General features: G+C 42.6%; 1 pseudogene; it reads right to left on the bottom strand.

Annotated features, from left to right (window-relative positions):
* Window positions 1-10695: 10695 nt before the first annotated feature.
* LOC112235126 overlaps window positions 10696-21837 on the bottom strand; it is a 227264-nt pseudogene continuing 216122 nt past the window's right edge.

Raw genomic sequence — 21837 nt, forward strand, 5'->3', positions numbered from 1 at the left:
AATGAATGTATTGTAACGTTATAAAATTTGGATAACTGCCTTAATTTTGCCGGACCCCAGGAAGAGAGCTGCTGCCTTGGCAGAAGATAATTGGGATCCATAATAAATACAAATACACTCAAATATTCCAGTCAGTTGCTCTATACAGAAGTGGTCAGATGACTCGGATAGTATGCTAAAGGACTGTTTTGCTAGCACAGATTGGAATATGTTTCCGGTATTCATCCAATGGCATTGAGGAATACACCACCTCAGTCATCGGCTTCATCAATAAGTGCATCGACGACGTCGTCCCCACAGTGACCGTACGTACATATCCCAACCAGAAGCAATGGATTACAGGCAACATCCACATCGAGCTAAAGGCTAGAGCTGCCGTTTTCAAGGAGCAGGAGACTAATCCGGACGCTTATAAGAAATCCCTCTATGCCCTCAGACGAAACATCAAACAAGCAAAGCGTCAATACCGGATTAAGATTGAATCCTACTACAGGTTTTGTTCATATGTTACTCTGAGTCTCGTCGGATGTGGCAGGGTTGGGGACAACTATTATTGATTACAAAGGGAAATCCAGATGCGAGCTGCCCAGTGCCTACCAGATGAGCTAAATGCCTTTTATGCTAGCTTCGAGGCAAGCAACACTGAAGCATGCACGAGAGCACCATCTGTTCTGGATGACTGTGTGATAACGCTCTCGGTAGCCTTTTAAACAGGACAACATTCACAAAGCCGCTGGGCCAGACAGATTACCAGGATGTGCACTCAAAGCATGCACGGACCAACTGTCAAGTGTCTTCACTGACATTTTCAACCTCTCCCTGACCGAGTCTGTAATACCTACATATTTCAAGCAGACCACCATAGTCCCTGTGCCCAAGGAAGTGAAGGTAATCTGCCCAAATGATTAACGCCCCGTGGCACTCACGTCGGTAGCCATGAAGTGCTTTGAAAGGCTGGTCATGGCTCACATCAATCAACAGCATCCTCCTGGACACCTTAGACCCACTCCAATTCGCACACCACCCTAACAAATCCACAGATGACGCAATCTCAATCACATTCAACACCATAGGGCCCACAAAGCTCATCACTAGGCTAAGGACTCTGGGACTAAACACTTCCCTCTGCAACTGGATCCTGGACTTCCTGACGGGCCATCCCCAGGTGGTAAGAGTAGGCAACAACACGTCTGCCATGCTGATCCTTAACACTGGAGCCCCTCAACGGTGTGTACTTAGTCCCCTCCTGTAATCCCTGTTCACCCACGTCTGCGTGGCCAAACACGACTCCAACACGATCATTAAGTTTGCTGACGACACAACAGTGGTAGGCCTGTCACCGACAATGATGAGACGGCCTACAGGGAGGAGGTAAGAGAACTGGCAGTGTGGGGCCAGGACAACAACCTCTCCCTCAATGTGAGCAAGACACAGGAGCTGATTGTTGACTACAGGAAAAGACTGGCAAAACAGGCCCCCATTAACATCAACGGGGCTGTAGTGGAGCGGGTCGGGAGTTTCAAGTTTCAACTTCCTTGGTGTCCACATTGACTACAGAACAGCACCCTGACTCACCTATTGCTGCTCTTTTGACACTATGACCACTCGGCTACACAGCTGATGCCCCCTGGACTGCTTCAATAACATGGTACCTCATTTTGTTTACCTGCCGGCCCCAGCCTCGAACTCAGGTCCTGTATGTACCTTGCTGACCCGCTCTGCCCATTCATCGCCATTTACCCGTTGTGGTCTTAGCTCTTCTGATCAACACCTGTGATTGATTACACCTCTCTCTAATGTTAATATGCCTTGTCTACTGCTGGCTTGGCTAGTTTTTATTGTTTTATTTCACTGTAGTGCCCTCAAAATGCCTTAGATAGCTCTTTTGTCCCACCCCACACACATGAGGAGACCTCACCCTGTTAAGTGTTAGGGGGCGCTATTCAAAATTTTGGATGAAAAACGTTCCCGTTTTAAACAAGATATTTTGTCACGAAAAGATGCTCGACTATGCATATAATTGACAGCTTTGGATAGAAAACACTCTGACGTTTCCAAAACTGCAAAGATATTGTCTGTGAGTGCAACAGAACTGATTTCTCAGCCAAGCATGATGAACAAACACGAGCTATTTCGCCTACAAAAATAATAATTTTGGAAAAAAGGAACATTTGCTATCTAACTGGGAGTCTCCTGAGTGAAAGCATCCGAAGTTCTTCAAAGGTAAATGTTTTAATTTGGTTGCTTTTCTTATTTTCGTGAAAATGTTGCCTGCTGCCTTCAGAGCCTAGCATAGCATTATGCCATGATAAACTTACACAAATGCTTGTCTAGCGTTGGCTGTAATGAATATTTTGAAAATCTGAGATGACAGTGTGATTAACAAAAGGCTAAGCTTGTGTTTGAATATATTTCATTTGCGATTTTCATGAATAGGAAAAGTTTCTAGGGCTATTAAAAACTTGTTAGGGCTAGGCAGAATACTGCCCCCTTTGGATGAATTGCGTGCCCATAGTAAACTGAAAAACAATCTGTCCAAAATTGCTAATATATGCATATAATAATTATTATTGGACAGAAAACACTCTAAAGCTTCTAAAACCGTTTGAATTATGTCTGTAAGTATAGCAGAACTCACAGGGCAGGCAATCTCCCAAACTATTTTTGGGAGCCTGAAACTTGGGGCAACTTTGACGTCATCGCCCCCACCCTTCCCAACCAGCTATGGATCTGGAGACACTTTCTATGTCTTTCACTAGATGTCCTCATTCAGTACAGCGTTTAATTGTGCAAATCCCGCGAGTTTTGACCCTTTGGTAGGCAAAAGACTGAGTGTCGCGAGAAAATACAAGGTGACCAGAACGCGCTTTTGGAGCAGACCTTCCTTTGTTCCAGAATGCCTGAGAAGAAGCAAGAATGTCCGATAGATTTGAGAATGGTTTTGTACGTTTAGAACATCCTAAAGCTTGATTCTGCACTTAGTTTGACCAGTTTAGTCGACATATAATTTGTAATTTTGAAGTTTTGATGCGCAACTGTTCGGGACCAGAAGTAATTTTGGATGCATTTCAGCTGGAACTCATAGCATATGCTACTATAAAGGCACACGAAGTGAAACAAAACGATGTATTGGGTAAGTATGACTCCTTCCACTACATTCTGATCGAAGACCATCAAAGGTAAGGGAATATTTATGTTGTAATTTTGTATTTCTGTTGACTCCAACATAGCGGAGAAATGTTGCTTACGTCTGAGCGCCGTCTCAGATTATTACATAGTGAACTAATTCTGTAACGTTAAAAATAAATGTAACACAGCGGTTGCATTAAGAAGCAGTGTATCTTTCTAACTATATGTAGAACATGTATATTTAGTCGAAGTTTATGATGTCTATTTATGTTATCTGGCGGCACTGTCTATAATTTCTCCGGACATTTTTGAGTATTTTCTGAAAATGAAGTCAATGTAAATGGAGATTTATGGATATAAATGGCATATTATTAGAAAAAACATAAATGTACTGTGTAACATGTCCTATTACTGTCATCTGATGAAGATTTTCAAAAGGTTAGTGAATGATTTATTTTTTAATCCTGCTTTTATAATTTTATAATTTTCTGGGACAAAATGGCTGCCTCTTGTCTTTGTTTCAGTGGTGGTCTAATATAAATATGTGGTGTGTTTTCGCCGTAAAACATTTAAAAAATCTGACATGCTGGGTAGATGAACAAGGTGTTTATCTTTCATTTGAGGTATTGGACTTGTTAATGTGTGGAGGTTAAATATTTCTAAGAATTTTTGCATTGCCTGCACCATGGTTTCAGCTGAACGGGGGGGGTGGCGGACACTGAGAGGGACGCCTCGCTTTAACTGGTTTTAATGTCCGCTGCGTTATGCTAATTCGTTTGAGGCTATGATTTACGCTCCCGGATCCGGGATTGCTAGTCGCAAGAAGTTAACTGATGCCTCCAGAGAAGAAACCTCTCTCATTGTCATGAAAAGCATAGGTTTACCTCCACTGTAATCACATTCTACCATACCCTTGTCTGTACATTATTCCTTAAATATTTAATCTACCACACCCAGAAATCTTCTACTTTTATTCTCTGTCCCCAACGCACTAGACGACCAGCCTTTAGCCGTACCCTTATCCTACTCTGTTCCTCTGGTGATGTAGAGGTTAACACAGGCCCTGTAGCCCCCGTTCCACTCCTATTCCCCAGGAGCTATAATTTGTTGACTTCTGTAACTGTAACTTGGTTTCATGCATGTTATAGAAGCCTCCTCCCTAAGTTCTTCTCACTGCTTTAGCACACTCCGCCAACCCTGATGGATGTCCTAGCTGTGTCTGAATCCAGGCTTAGGAAAGCCACAATAAATTCTGAAATTTCCATCCCCAACTACAACATTTTCCGCCAAGATAGAACTGCTAAAGGGGGTGGAGTTGCAATCTACTGCAGAGATAGCCTGCAGAGTTCTGTCATGCTATCCAGGTCTGTGCCCAAACAATTCGAGCTTCTACTTCTAAATATCCCCCTTTACAGAAATAAGTTTCTCACTGTTGCCGCTTGTTATAGACCCCCCTCAGCCCCAAGCTGTGCCCTGGACACCATATGTGAAGTAATTGCCCCCCATCTATCTTCAGAGTTTGTTCGGCGACCTAAACTGGGATATGCTTAAAAACCTCTTAAGGATCGACCCCTTTTTTACAATTTTCTCCTAAAATGACATACCCAAATTGCCTGTAGCTCAGGCCCTGAAGCAAAGACATTCATATTATTGGTAGCATTTGAAAGGAAACACTTTGAAGTTTGTGGAAATGTGGTAGGAATGTATGAGAATATAACACATTAGATCTTGTAAAAGATAATACAAAGAAAAAAACAGCCGCTCTTTTTTTATTTTTTTGTACCATCATCTTTGAAATGCAAGAGAAAGGCCATAATGTATTATTCCAGCACATGTGCAATTGAGATATTGGCCACTAGATGGCAGCAGTGTATGTGCGAAGGTTTTTATCTGATCCAATGTACCATTTCATTTCTGTTCAAAATGTTGTGTCAAGACTGCCCAAACGTGCCTAATTTGTTTATTAATATCTTTTCATGTTCAAAACTGTGCACTCTCCTCAAACAATAGCATGGTATTATTTCACTGTAGCTACTGTAAATTGGACAGTGCAGTTAGATTAACAAGAATTTAAGCTTTCTGCCAATATCAGATTTGTCTATGTCCTGGGAAATGTTCTTGTTACGTACAACCTCATGCTAATGGCATTAGCCTACATTAGCTCAACCGTCCCGCAGGGGACCCACCAATCTTGAAGAAGTTCCGGCCGTCATACAATCTAATTTAGATGTCCTCAATCTCACACAAATTATCATGGAACCTACCAGGTACAACCCTAAATTCGTAAACACGGGAACCCTCATAGATATCATCCAGATGAACCTGCCCTCTAAATACACCTCTGCTGTCTTCAACCAGGATCTCAGCGATCACTGCCTCATTGCCTGCGTCAATAAGCATTTTTTTCAATAAGCATTTTTCTACGGCTGGCCATGCATTCCACCTGGCTACCTCTCCCCGGTCAACAGCTCTGCACCCCCCCCACTACAACTTGCCCAAGCCTCCCCATTTCTCCTTCATCCAAATAGCTGATGATCTGAAAGAGCTGCAAAATCTGGATCCCTACAAATCAGCTGGGCTAGACAATATGGATCCTCTCTTTCTAAAATGATCCGCCTCAATTGTTGCAACCCCTATTACTAGCCTGTTCAACCTCTCTTTCGTATCGTCTGTGATCCCCAAAGATTGGAAAGCTGCCGCGGTCATCCCCCTCTTCAAAGTGGGAGACACTCTAGACCCAAACTGTTACAGACCTATATCCATTCTACCCTGCCTTTACAAGGTCTTCGAAAGCCAAGTTAACAAACAGATCACCGACCATTTTGAATCCCACCGTACCTTCTCTGCTATGCAATCTGGTTTCCGAGCTGGTCATGGGTGCACCTCAGCCACGCTCAAGGTCCTAAATGTTATCATAACCGCCATCGATAAGAAACAGTACTATGCAGCTGTCTTCATCGACATGGCCAAGGCTTTTGACTCCGTCAATCACCACATTCTTATCGGTAGACTCAACAGCCTTGGTTTCTCAAATAACTGCCTGCCCTGGTTCATCAACAACTTCTCAGACAGAGTTATCTCGGAGGTCCTTTTGCCCGGACCTCTGGAGGTCTCTATGGGGGTGCCACAGGGTTCAATTCTCAGGTCGACTCTTTTCGCTGTATACATCAATGATGTTTCTCTTGTTGCTTTTGATTATCTGATCCACCTCTATGCAAACGACACCATTTTGGAAACCACTCTGGCCCTTCTTTGGACACTGTGTTAACATACCTCCAGATGAGCTTCAATGCCATACAACTCTCCTGACATGGCCTCCAAATGCTCTTAAATGCAAGTAAAACTAAATGCATGCTTTTCAACCGATCGCTGCCCGCACCAGCCCGCTCGTCTAGCATCACTACTTAGAATATGTGAACAACTACAAATACCTGGAGTCTGGTTGGACTCTAAACTCTCCTTCCACACTCACATCTCCAATCCAAAATTAAATCTAGAATCGGCTTCCTAGAATCTCAGCTCACTGGTCACCATAGCAGCACCCACCCATAGCACGCGCTCCAGCAGGTATATTTCACCTGTCAACCCCAAAGCCAACTCCACATTTGGCCGCCTTTCCTTCCATGTCTCTGCTGCCAATGACTGGAACGAACTGCAAAAATTACTGAAGCTGGAGACTCATATCTCCCCTCTCTAACTTTAAGCATCAGCTGTCAGAGCTGCTTACAGATAAATGCACCTGCCCATCTGTAGATAGCCCATCCAACTACCTCATCCCCATATTGTTATTTATTTGTTTTGATCCTTTGCACCCCAGTATCTCTACTTGCACATTCATCTCCTGCACATCTATCACTCCAGTGTTTAATTGCTAAATTGTAATTATTTTGCCACTACGGCCTATTTATTGCCTTTCCTCCCTGATCTTACTTCATTTGCAGACACTGTATATAAATCTTTCTATTGTGTTATTGACTGTATGTTTGTTTATTCCATGGGTAACTCCGTGTTGTTATTTGTGTCACACTGCTTTGCTTTATCTCGGCCAGGTCGCAGTTGTAAATGAGAACTTGTTCTCAACTGGCCTACCTGGTTAAATAACAATAAAATAAAAACATCCTTAAGCTCAACAGTGATAAAACTGAACTCCTCCTTATAGGCACCAAATCCATCCTCACCAAAGATGACACCTCGATCTCTCCCTCCATGCACACAACTACACCCTCTCATTTGACCACCACATTAGACAGACTGTCAAATCCTCATTCTTCCACCTTGCCAAAGGCCTCGCCCGTCCTGCTGCTGAAATCCTCATGACTACTGCTACTCACTACTCTCCGGCATCAAATCAAGGGCCCTCCATAAGCTCCAAAGGGACTCCTCACCCACACTAAGTTCTGGCAGCACATCACCCCTGTCCTCTGTGAACTCTACTAGCTCCCAACGAAATTGAGAGACGCAAACTTGGATCTCGACCTTTAAGTCTTCATTGAAGACTAATTTCTTCAGTAGGTCCTATGATTGAGTGTAACCCTATTACTGGGTCTGGCCACCACTCAGAGCCTGGTTCATCTCAGTTTCTTCCTAAATTCTGGTCTTTCTAGTGGGGTTTTCCTTGCCACCTTGCTTCTACATCTGCATTGCTTGCTGTTTGGAGATTAAGGCTGTGTCTCTGTTCAGCACTTTGAGACATCAGCTGATGTTAAAAGGGCTTTATAAATACATTTGATTGATTGATTACAAGCTCCTCCTTCTGACCTACGAACCCTTTCTCCCCCACCAATCAACACACAGACTCCGTTCCCCCACAGCGGGCCACCTTACCATCCCCCAGGTTGAAGCTCCAGAGCTTCGGCCACAGGGCCTTCTCCTAGGCTCTGTAACTCTCTCCCTCCAGCCACCCATGACTCAGAGTCCATCACTATCTTTCAGTCCCCCCTAAAGCTTTTAAATGAAACAAGCATTCACAATAATTCAACATAAAATCTTTATTATTCGATGAATAATGGAGTCATGGTTCTGTCCTCAACACACAATATCAAACAATGAAGCCAACACACATGCGGAACATGGGTAGCTCTGCATCCAGTTATTTCACAATAAAACAAATGTCAAACTAGCCTTCTAAAAGCACGGTTTGGCAGTGCCAGTCCAATATACATCCAACTTGAGTGAGGAATAACATAGAATAACACAGGCGCGGAATCTGACATGAATTTGATGCATTAGAATATGTTTAATTAATTATTATTACCCATGTCCAGCTTCTGGTATAATTCTAGATTAAATAAATATTCAAGTAAATGTAAAAATCTAGAGGATTTTGGGAATCAGCCAATTGATTGCCATGGCTTAATCACTCCTCCATCAGTGGGGCCCCACTGGTTTTGCCTGTGCTGAAATCACACAAACTTTGTTGAGAAATGTAACAAAAAGCCTGGTCTAAAGGGGCTGTGATGAAAGCCTCAATTCTCATCACACATATTAGGAACAATAACAACAAGACGTGCTAACAAATTTTCTCCCACAAGGAATAACCTAGCTGAATGAGCTACTGTAAACAGTCAATGCCAAACACAAGGATAGTGGTGTAGCTGTCAATGACAGTTTTTTTTCTACCCCAAACAGAAACAAACATACATTTACACTCAATACACAATAAAAGGTGTCTCCATTTAGCAATCACTAACTATAGTCATAAGAAATGTCACTGACCATCAACATCAAATATAATACAAGAAGCATTAATAGATCATCTTTTCTTTCCTGTTAATACGACAACAGCTTTATTTTAAACTAAGGCGAAACCTTGTACCTAAAAATGGCATGTCATTGAGTCATTTTCACACCTCCGTCAGTCACAGCAAATTCCTCCATGACAAACCTAAACAAACATAAAAATGAATCATATTCCACCGTAAAATTGAATAAGAGTAAAAAAAAATGCAATAATAATCCTGAAGCTCAACAACATGACCTCATGCTTCGGCTTGTATTAAAAAATCCACTACAAATCATCCATTCTGTTTCCAACAAGACCGTTAAGTAATACGGCAAGACAACTCGGCAAAGATTTTTACTTTCTAGCATAAATTAAAAACGAAAGTATTGGGTCAAATCCAATGTAAAGTGAAACTGTCTGTATTTTCATGTTATGGGTGTGCTTGTCATCAGCAGGGACTGGGGAGTTTGTCAGCCTCAAATTTAAAACGACAATATCTCCAAATTATTATGACTTAAAAACCTCCAATTATAAATGATAGAAATTCATATAATAAGAAAACTAAAAGGTGTGCAACATGAAAATGACCTGATTTGACTGTTTCAAGTTATCTATAAGGGTGAGTGACTAATTGTGTACTGTGTTGGTGGAATGAATGTACAAGACAACTCATTTGGCTTCAGTCATGGCTGCTGCATTTCTTAAATGGGCAATATGAAAAATGTGGCTAAATGAGGAAGTTCAGTCCCCCTTTAACCATTAGTTGGGCAACTTCATCCTTCTCCGTTGAAACTTGCAGACCAATACTGATGGAAGCCCGGTATGAAACGAAGCATCTATCCTCAAGCTATAATTTGTATCACACACAATGCTTGGTTTGATTACAATTTTCATATTTGATTTTGTGAAACAATGTGTGTGTGCATTAGTGTGAGTGTGTTCATGTGTAATACCATTTTCACTGCATGGATTGATACTCTGGTCAAGCAGGGGAGATTTCCATGAAAATGCACGTTTCACAACAATCTCAAGATTCGTTAAGTGCATATTTCTCGCACTATACATGTAATCATATAATATCACAATTAAGGTGAAGGAGAACTACTAACAACTGGGGGATTGATGCAGTAACTGTGGCAGCCGCCAGCACTACAACAAATGGTTTGACTTCCTAGGCTCTTAATCACTTTATGACTCAAATTAGCATTGTATAATTTACCGTGACAGAAAAGTCTCTTCAAATGGATCCCATTATAAGCAAAAATAAATCAAACACATTTTATATTTGTCATGAATAAATACTTCCTCCAACCTTTCAGTCTTTCAGCTATCTCAAAACTCACTTTGTTGCATTGCCAAATAAACAGGCCAGTAGAGAGAGAGGATATGTCCCATAAGGGCTAATATACTGTATATTATCTGAGTAACAAACTCCTTATCAAATCTCATGATCATTAACTACTTTCAAGAGTTCAAGAGATGATAATGACATAAAACAGTCAAGCTAAAATGGTAGACCGTTGGAACAAGAAGAACAAAAAGCCCTACCTTTCTGAGCAAGCTGGGTCAATGTACATGTATGTATAATGTATAATGTACAATGTATAATTGTATATAAGTACAGAAATATACACTCTTAGGTGTGCATATGTATGTACAAAGACACACTTACATGGACATACATAGGTTTGTTTATCTATACACAGGGGCGGCAGGGTAGCCTAGTGGTTAGAGCGTTGGACTAGTAACCGAAAGGTTGCGAGTTCAAACCCCCGAGCTGACAAGGTACAAATCTGACGTTCTGCCCCTGAACAGGCAGTTAACCCACTGTTCCTAGGCCATCATTGAAAATAAGAATTTGTTCTTAACTGACTTGCCTGGTTAAATAAAGGTAAAATAAAAAAAAATAAACATACATACAGCTACAGCATACATTGAGAAATTCTGAGGAAACTACTGCAAACCCAGTTTCATGCTGGGTTGCTGCTACGGTAATACTGGTAGGCAGGATATCACAGTTTATATATAATAAGTCTTCATTGCAATGAGGCTGGGTTGGATTCTTTGTTCGCATTTGTTTCACTTCTGCCTAAAGTCTGATGTGAGGCCAGGGAAGGGCTTGTGCTAGATTAGAGGAATGGCCTCACACCTGTCTCTCCGGCTGTTAGTCGGACAGAATGTGCACAAAGGACATGGGGAAAACTCCTTTCCTCTCGGGATGTCCTTCTATGTGCCCGATCTGAAAGAGATTAAAAAAAGAGATGGATAATGAATACATTATGCATATTTTACTGTGACAGCTTCACAATGAGTATACTCTCATACTTAAATAATTTGGTGTACTTGGTTTTTAATCTTTACTAATGATCCCTGATCTAAAAGGATTGGAAAGGAGAAAAATTCATGGCAGAAGCTTCCCCTAGCCTACCTGACAACTTCTGCCATACAGTATCGCCGTCACCTTTCTGGTATAATTGTTTACAATTTCGTCATTTAGCAGACACTTTCATCCAGAGTGACTTACAGACAGTTGTCAGTCAGCCTAGTCCTCTTAGATCATCAAAGAAAGGCAATGGATTTGGTTACGTTCAGGAGTGTGCAACCTACTGAATGTTGCAGATAGAAACACTTTGAATAAAACTTTGAATAGGGATTCCTTACTCTAAATGTCACAGAGGCCTCTGTTCATATATTAATTTCTTAGCAAGCCACAATATTGTGCCCCACTGAACGGGGACCAGATTTCAAACCTCTCATCAACAGTTTATGGCTCTCTTGAAATGATAGACATGTAAAATGTAAGCAACACTGTGGCGTTACTTTTCAAACTCCTCCTCAAACTCCCAGAGATACTTCTTAGTTCTCAGAAGAAGCTTCATTGCCATGAATGCTGACAGGTGAGGCTGTGGCCACATTAACATTTTGTGTTCGAATATTTCAGACGGAGCCAATGCTTTTTCAATAGGATAAATCCGTTGCCAGATGAATGTCAACACAGATGGTTGTCCAACAAAACCACACAAATTGTCAGTCTTTTAACTTGTGCAACTCATCTGAACTCATCCTAAAAAAAAGAGATGAGTTGCACTTTTGATGGACAAGAACAGACAATGATGTACGCCATATAGGATTTTATCCATGTTCATTTATGAGTGTGGCTGCAGCCTGATGCAGGACAAATACTCACCCACCACTCCGGGTCCTCTTCTCCTGTGACTATGATAACCTCTCCCTCTGCAAAGGTCAGCTCATCATCGTTATCTGCCTGGCAGTCATAAATGGTCTTCACCCGTCTAGTTTTACTCTTCCCCTAGTTGAAAATGCAATAAGCTTAGTATGTTTACATTACCGTCAGAGTACATTGATATATTTTCACATGGTGTATGACTTGATCAAATTATACTTTGAGTTATAATTTTTTTTCTTGTTAAAACCAGTTCAGCCTTGAAACGTTTTAAGCAGGGTTGAAGGCAATGTTTACACATTCATGGTAAACGCTGCATATGTCACTTTAACCGGAAATGACCTAACGCGGATCTTCCGCGATTTCGGATTGAATCCAGCCACAGGTACTACAACAAAAAGCACTATCTTTAGTCAGCACTCACAGTGTTGATCTTCCGAGGCAGCGGCACAGGCATTCCCACTGCACATGGCGGGGATCCATTGGTGTCCTCACTGGCCTGTCTGGGGGATAGCTCCCCCTGTTGACTGCAAGACTACTTGTCCATCGCAGTCTGCACGGCCTCGCCCGGAGGGAACCGCTCACTGACAGGGGGCTTTGGAGGGATGCCGCTCAGTTGAGGCTTGGGCGGGAGGTCCTTGAGCTGCGGTTTGGGCAGGAGATTCGACAGTTGTCGTTTCAGGGGTCGGTCAGAGAGCTGGGGCTTGGGGGGAAGATCTGACATCTGGGGCTTGGGAGGCAGTTCACTTAGCTGCGTTTTTTCTGCCAATGGGGCCCTCTGAGGGGTGTCTCCGGGGGTCTGCAGTGGCTGGGGCGATTTGTGGTAAGACTCTAGTTGGGCGCAGGTTGACCTCTGTAGAACCTCCGGAGGTTGGCAGAGCTTGTCCACTGAAGGGAGGTGGATAGTGTCGATCTTCCGTAGTGCCACTTCAAAAAGACAGGGTGAGGCGTTAAAAAGTGTCAACTTGCATCAACTTATTTTGGTATATTTTGGGTTAACAGTATCCTTAATAAATTGTAGTGCTGGTTTCCCAGACAAATTAAGCTTGTCCAGGACTAAAAAGCATTCTCAATGGGGATTCTCCATTGAAACAACGTTTTAGTCCAGGACTAGGCTTAATCTGTGTCTGGGAAACTGGCCAGTAATCTATACTGTGTGATTTCTTTCAATGTTGCACATTTTCTGTCAAATAAGAGAGAAAACATAATACCTTTTTGAGGTAGTTTGGGTAGAATCCTTGGACCAAGTGTTGACTTTGTATTACTAATGGTAGCGCTGAAAGAGAGATACGATGACCCATTATACAATGTGATCTTAGCCTCTGAAGGTTGAGGGGTCCATTTCTGAATGTTTGCATGCACTGTGTAAGTGCTTAAGTTCTAAGCCATCTTTTTGGTTGTTGACTCTCATAATCAAATCAAGTTATATTGGTCACATACACATATTTAGCAGATGTTATTGCGGGTGTAGCGAAATGCTTGTTTTCCTAGCTCCAACAGTGCAGTAATATCTAACAATTCACAACAACACATGCAAATCTAAAAGTAAAATAATGGAGTTAAGAAATATATAAATATTAGGACGAGCAACGTCGGAGTGGCATTGACTAAAATACAGTAGATTAGACCACAGTATATACATATGAAATGAGTAAAGCAGTATGTAAACATTATTAAAGTGACGAGTGTTCCATTATTAAAGTTGCCAGTGATTCCATGTCTATGTACATAGAGCAACAGCCTGAAGGTACAGGTTTGAGTAATCAGATGGTACCCGGCTAGTGATGGCTATTTAACAGTCTGATAGATAGAAGCTGTTTTTCAGTCTCTCGGTCCCAGCTTTGATGCACCTGTACTGACCTCGCCTTCTGGATGGTAGCGGGGCGAACAGGCCGTGGCTTGGGTGGTTGATGTCCATTATGATCTTTTTGGCCTTCCTGTAACATTGGTGTCCTGGAGGGCAGGCAATGCACCACCCGGTGATGCGTTAGGCAGACTGCACCACCCTGTACAGAGCCCTACAGTTGCGGGAAGTGCAGTTGCCATACCAGGCGGTGATACAGCCTGACAGGATGCTCTCAATTTGACCATTTTAGATCGTCGGTGATGTGTACGCCGAGGAAGATTTTCACCTTCTCCACTGCGGTCTGGTCGCTGTGGATGGGACGTGCTCTCTCTGCTGTTTCCTGAAGTCCACGATCAGCTCCTTCATTTTGTTGATGTTGAGTGAGAGATTATTTTCCTGGCACCGCTCCACCAGGGCCCTTACCTCCTCCCTGTAGGAAGTCTCGTCATTGTTGGTAATCAGGCCTACTGTTGTGACGTCTGCAAACTTGATGATTGAGTTGGATGGGTGAACAGGGAGGGTGAACAGGGAGTACTGGAGGTGGCTGAGCACGCACCTGTGTGGGGCCCCAGTGTTGAGGATCAGCAAAGTGGAGGTGTTGTTTCCTACCTTCGCCACCTGAAGGCGGTCCATCAGGAAGTCCAGGACCCACTTGCACAGGGCGGGGTTCAGACCCAGGGCCCCCTGCTTAATGACGAGCTTGGAGGGTACTATTGTTTTGAAGGCTGAGCTATAGTCAATGAATAGCATTCTTACATAGGAATTTCTCTCATCCAGATGGGATAGGGAAGTGTGCAGTGCGATGGCGATTGCATCGTCAGTGGATCTATTGAGGCGGTATGCAAATTGAAGTGGGTCTAGGGTGTCAGGTAAGGTAGAGGTGATATGATCCTTAACTAGCCTCTCAAAGCACTTCATGATAATAGACGTGAGTACTACGGGAACAATGGTGAAGCAAGTGGGGACAGCAGACTGGGATAGGGAGAGATTAAATATGTCCGTAAACACTCCAGCCAGCTGGTCTGAGCATGCTCTGAGGACGCGGCTAGGGATGCCATCTTGGCCGGCAGCCTTGCGAGGATTAACACGTTTAAATCTTACTCACGTCAGCCACGGAGAACGAGAGCCCGCAGTCCTTGGGAGCGGGCCGAGTCAGTGGCACTATGTTATCCTCAAAGCGGGCGAAGAAGGTGTTTAGATTGTCTGAGCGCAAGACATCGGTGTCCGCGACGTGGCTGGTTTTCCCTTTGTTTTGTAGACCCTGCCACATAAGTCTTGTGTCTGAGCCGTTAAATTGCGACACAGTTTGTATTCGACCATATTCCAAAATACGTAAACTGTAAGTCATCCACAAAATTAAATACCCCTTTAATTGTGAGCACTGTTGATAAATGCATCTGCTAAATATGCGATTGGCACTATTGCGCTGAGCCTGGAAAGGCTGAATGAGTGAGTTGAAGCAGCGGGGATGGTACTGTACCTCTGCTGCTGCTCAAACCTGTTTCCAGGTGAGGTCCTGTTTGTAGGCGGAGGAGTGGACACGCTTCCTGTGTGGGAAACAGAGTGAAGATTTATGGCCACATGCCTTACCTGGGCATGCTGGGATTTGGAACATACATTTTTGGATTTTTAAATGAATTATATACAGTGTACAGCTATTAATACTTGAAGAATATAACTTAGAAATGCCTGATGAGCTTAGTTTCAATGTCATTGATGTTCAGTCCTTATATCAATAGCTCTGTCTATACGTTTGAGCGCTAACATTTCTCCAGCCCCATCCCTCATCTTTTTAAAGTGGGGGGTTGGACTGATTTATTGTTGTTTCAATCCAAACTACCCCTTTAAAGGGACAGTTAACTCCAAAATCAAAGGTTAACAGATATTTTCAGACATCAAAAGATGAGATAAGTCCATGGCCATGTATCAGAATGGAAAAGATAAACGCCATATAATTTCTTGATTTCATTGAGTTTTACCATCAAGGACCACTTTGGAAACAAGTATATTAATTAAGGCTTTTAAGTGCTTATCTTCTGGGGATCCAAGGAACTGCTTGTATTATTTGTTATGGAAAGAAGTGGAGGGCGCTTAACCAACGTTAGTCAAGGTGCAACCCAAGTTAGCAACATTGAAAAAGAAAAGGTGCAATGATTGCACACTATCAGAAATGTAGATGAAGGCCATTGGTGAAGGCCCAAACGTCAAGCTTTTAATAGTGTCTTAAATAAAATAACATGTTTTTAATGGTGAGCAAGTGTTGCACCTTTTCAATGTATAATCATAGATCATTATGGAACTGTATAATAATAAGATATGAGAGGCCCTCTAGCTGATATATTAATGATATGCCAACCATGCCTTTTTGCTCAGTCATACAGTTTCACAATGCTCTAAGACTGTATCCATTAGTTAATTAATGTTTATAAGCCAATATAATACTTCATAACAAAGGAGCTTCAATAAAGTTTTGCTTGAATTTAAATGCTTGAATTCCAATGGAGGATTTATGTCAAAATGAGTCATATGAATTACAATTAAAAACTTATATGGGTGTTACACATAAAGGGGCGGTTTTCCAGACACATATTAAGGCTAGTCCTGGACTAAAGTATTTTCAATGGAGATTCTTCATTGAACGCACAATTTAATATCCAGGACAATGCGTAAATCGGTGTCTAGGAACCACCCCAAAATGACTCAAATGTAAACTACTAAACTTGGTTGATCGTAAGGAAAAATACATAATATGTATCAGCAATATGTGACAGTGGGAATGCATTCAGCACTTGGCCTCTATTTCATTTTTTCTGCTCGCAGAGGAAGTGAAACAAAATGAGAAACAAAGAGGAACAACAAAAGGGTCAAAGTCAGCCTCTCTATTTTGGCTTTGATCAAATCAGCAGAGAGACACAGCGTTATGGGACGTTCAGATATAAATATGTTCTGTAGAACAAACATGCCGCTGACACGTAGAATAAGAAATCTCGTCAGCTCTATTCGTAGCATTTCTTCTGCAGCGTTTGACAATTTTTCGCTACTGAACATGGCCCTGGGGTAAACTATCGAGCACATATGGTAGAGTGCAAAATGCGTGGAATTGAATGAATAGGCTGTTATCAATAACATAATGGTGGTGCATTCCATTCCCAACTGGTGCAAGTGTAGCCCAATCTGATCCAGTAAACCATAGATTTCCCCTTTAGAGACTATTCATTGGAGATTTGAGTAATACTAAATATAAGGAAGAAGACAATGTACTCTTTTCTCTTTTGTGTGTTCAGAAGGATGCAAAGTTACAGAACATCCAGATAGAAAGGGATCATGTGAACCAGATCTTATTGTATGGTAGTGTAGAATAGGGAATCCAGTCAGCACTATTTACTTCTATATGCAAGGTTCACAACATGTCACTGGAAACATGCACAGTGTTGTTTTAAACTTTTCGACCGCCGTCCCACTCACCCCAACCGGTCCCACCTGTGCTCTGGGGGCCTTGCAGGACTGGGCTGGGGGGGTCTGAGAGGGTACGCTTGTGCCCGGGGGGAGGGGGTGGGGTCTCTTCTTAAGGGTGGAGATGCCAACGCTGTCAGTCTGGGAGCCCAGGGGAAGGGAGGTAGGCGGGCCAGTAGAGGGTGCTAGAAAATACAGGTAACGAGAGGCATGCTGTGATTGGTAAAAACAAGAGGGCAAAAATCTCGTCTTATGGAGGCATGCTACAGAGCTGTTATCTATGATCAAAGCCATATTTAATTCAGAAAGAGGGTACTGTAAAGATGCAAAGATTGAACAAGATGTTCAAGTTGATTTCTCTGACACAAAGCGGAAGGCACTATCAATCTATTTTGACATGAACAAACTATTCAAAAACACTGGATTATTCCATGCATGAACTGCATAATTGTGAAAACTCTGTACATCAGTCAATCAAATGTATTTATAAAGCCCTTTTTATATATCAGCAGATGTCAAGCTGGGATTTTGGAACATAAATTTTTGCATCTTTAAATTAATTATATAGAAATGCGGGAAATAAGGGAAAGGGGGATACCTAGTCAGTTGTACAACTAAATGCATTCAACTGAAATGTGTCTTCCGCATTTAACCCCTCTGAATCAGAGAGTTGCGGGGGGCTGCCTTAAATCGACATCCACGTCTTCAGCGCCCGGGGAACAGTGGGTTAACTGTATACAGTGTACAGCCATTAATACTTGAAGAATATGACTTAGAAATGCCTGATGAGCTTAGTTGCAATATCATTGATGTTCAGTCCATATATCAATAGCTCTGTCTATAAATTTGAGCGCTAACATTTCTCCAGCCCCATCCCTCATCTTTTTAAAGTGGGGGGTGGGACCACTTTGTTGTTGTTTCAATCCAGACTGCCCCTTTAAAGGGACAGTTCACTCCAAAATCAAAGGTTAACAGATATTTTCAGACATCAAAAGATGAGATATATCCATGGCCATGTATCAGAATGGAAAAGATAAACACCATATAATTTCTTGATTTCATTGAGTTTTACCATCAAGGACCACTTTGGAAACAAGTATATTAATTACGGTTTTTAAGTGCTTATCTTCTGGGGATCCAAGGAACTGCTTGTTGTATTATTTGTTATGGAAAGAAGTGGAGGGCGCTTAACCAACGTTAGTCAAGGACCATATCACCTCCACCCTACCTGACACCCTAGACCCACTCCAATTTGCTTACCGCCCAAATAGGTCCACAGACGATGCAATCTCAACCACACTGCACACTGCCCTAACCCATCTGGACAAGAGGAATACCTATGTGAGAATGCTGTTCATCGACTACAGCTCGGCATTCAACACCATAGTACCCTCCAAGCTCGTCATCAAGCTCGAGACCCTGGGTCTCGACCCCGCCCTGTGCAACTGGGTACTGGACTTCCTGACGGGCCGCCCCCAGGTGGTGAGGGTAGGCAACAACATCTCCTCCCCGCTGATCCTCAACACTGGGGCCCCACAAGGGTGCGTTCTGAGCCCTCTCCTGTACTCCCTGTTCACCCACGACTGCGTGGCCACGCACGCCTCCAACTCAATCATCAAGTTTGCGGATGACACAACAGTGGTAGGCTTGATTACCAACAACGACGAGACGGCCTACAGGGAGGAGGTGAGGGCCCTCGGAGTGTGGTGTCAGGAAAATAACCTCACACTCAACGTCAACAAAACTAAGGAGATGATTGTGGACTTCAGGAAACAGCAGAGGGAACACCCCCCTATCCACATCGATGGAACAGTAGTGGAGAGGGTAGCAAGTTTTAAGTTCCTCGGGAAAATACACATCACAGACAAACTGAATTGGTCCACTCACACAGACAGCATCGTGAAGAAGGCGCAGCAGCGCCTCTTCAACCTCAGGAGGCTGAAGAAATTCGGCTTGTCACCAAAAGCACACAAACTTCTACAGATGCACAATCGAGAGCATCCTGGCGGGCTGTATCACCGCCTGGTACGGCAACTGCGCCGCCCACAACCGTACGGCTCTCCAGAGGGTAGTGAGGTCTGCACAACGCATCACCGGGGGCAAACTACCTGCCCTCCAGGACACCTACACCACCCAATGTTACAGGAAGGCCATAAAGATCATCAAGGACAACAACCACCCGAGCCACTGCCTGTTCACCCCGCTATCATCCAGAAGGCGAGGTCAGTACAGGTGCATCAAAGCTGGGACCGAGAGACTGAAAAACAGCTTCTCTCTCAAGGCCATCAGACTGTTAAACAGCCACCACTAACATTGAGTGGCTGCTGCCAACACACCGACACTGACTCAACTCCAGCCACTTTAATAATGGGAATTGATGGGAAATGATGTAAATATATCACTAGCCACTTTAACTATGCCACTTTGTTTACATACTCATCTCATATGTATATACTGTACCCGATACCATCTACTGTATCTTGCCTATGCTGCTCTGTACCATCACTCATTCATATATCCTTATGTACATATTCTTTATCCCCTTACACTGTGTATAAGACAGTAGTTTTGGAATTGTTAGTTAGATTACTTGTTGGTTATTACTGCATTGTCGGAACTAGAAGCACAAGCATTTCGCTACACTCGCATTAACATCTGCTAACCATGTGTATGTGACAAATAAAATTTGATTTGATCCCAAATTAGCATCTTTGAAAAAGAAAAGTTGCAATGATTGCACACTATCAGAAATGTAGATGAAGGCCATTGATGAAGGCCCAAACGTCAAGCTTTCAATAGTGTCTTAAATAAAACAACATGTTTTTAATGGTGAGTGAGTGTTGCACCTTTTCCTTTTCACCCCTATTGTATTTTTTTTAGGTCTGAAAACATCTGACAAACGTTGATTTTGGAGTGAACCTTCCATTAAGATAATGGAACACTTTAGTTGAAGGACCTTGTTATACTGCTTTCAAACCAGTCATAGAGCATTATGGAACTGTTTAATAATGTACATCAATCAATCAAATGTATTTATAAAGCCTTTTTACATCAGCAGATGTCACAGTGCTGTACAGAAACACAGCAACAAAAAAAAGCTATCCATTCAGATATAGAAGCACTGTGACCAGGAAAAACTCCCTAGAAAGGCAGGAACCTAGGAAGAAACCTAGAGAGGAACCAGGCTCTGAGGGGTGGACAGTCCTCTGGCTGTGCCAGGTGGAGATTATAAGAGTACATGGCCATTTAGGCCAGACCGTTCTTCAAGATGTTCAAATGTTCATAGAAGACCAGCAGGGTCAGATTAAATTCAATTGACGCCGACTAGAATTCAATAAATCTTTCCAGAGTTGTTTATGCATTGCCTTTGTTTAAAAGCTATGCTTGATTTACAGACGTTTGTCTGGTACAATGAAATATTCCCTGTTACAATGGAATATTTATATATAATGGAATTCATATATTTGGATTTAACCTAAACCTGTCTTTGGTTTTATTCTGGATGTGAAAAAGAGCTACTATTTTAACACGGCAATGTGGGTGTGATTGAGTTGAACACCAAGTGTTGGTGTATTGGTGGCGTAGCCTGCAACTATAACATTCCTTGTTAAGACTTATGGAAACTGAGCTGTGATCCTCCATAACACCTTTCTCTTATTCCGCCCTCCAAAAAGCAAAAAAATCTTTCGGTTGACAAAGAGACCTGATGCATTTTATAAAATACATGATTCTCAGTTGCTACTGCCATAACCAGCACCATTGGAAAGACTCCTATGCAAAGCGCATTTATTTTTTCTTTATTTAATAGATTAAAATTAGATGAATAATATTATTCATATTACCTTTCCCTGCTGTCCTGCTGGGTAGTGTAGTCCCGTCAGGTCCTGGTGAGGGAGACATGTCTGTGGAGGTGTTGTAGACTGGGTTGGCAAAGGCCCCGTAGGATAGGCGCTGTTTGTCCCTGTGAGGGGTGTAACCCCCTGGGATTGTCAGCTTGTCCTGAGGGGAGGACATACTGGAGGAGTGGCCGAAGCTCTGGGGCTGCGGAGAGCGGTCTTTTTTCACAGGACTTGGCTGTGACGGGTCAATAGTAACAGGTCAGAGACTGCTCATACCTATCCAGGACTGCAAGCAGAATGGCATCATATTCCCTATTGTGAATAAATACAGTACCAGTCAAAAGTTAGGACACACCTACAAATTCAAGGATATTGAAGACATCACAACTATGAAATAGCACATATGGAATCATGTAGGAACCAAAAAACTGTTAGATTTCAGATTCTTCAAAGATGCCACCCTTTGACTTGATTGAATGCTTTTCCAACCATCTTGAAGGAGTTCCCACATATGCTGAGCACTTGGTGACTGCTTTTCCTTCACTCTGCGGATCAACTCATCCCAAACCATCTCAATTGGGTTGAAGTTGGGTGATTGTGGAGGCCAGGTCACCTGATGCAGCACCATCAATATCCTTCTTGGTCAAATAGCCCACACAGCCTG

Source organism: Oncorhynchus tshawytscha, linkage group LG10, assembly GCF_018296145.1.
Source record: "Oncorhynchus tshawytscha isolate Ot180627B linkage group LG10, Otsh_v2.0, whole genome shotgun sequence".
In the NCBI taxonomy this organism is placed as follows: Eukaryota; Metazoa; Chordata; class Actinopteri; order Salmoniformes; family Salmonidae; genus Oncorhynchus; species Oncorhynchus tshawytscha.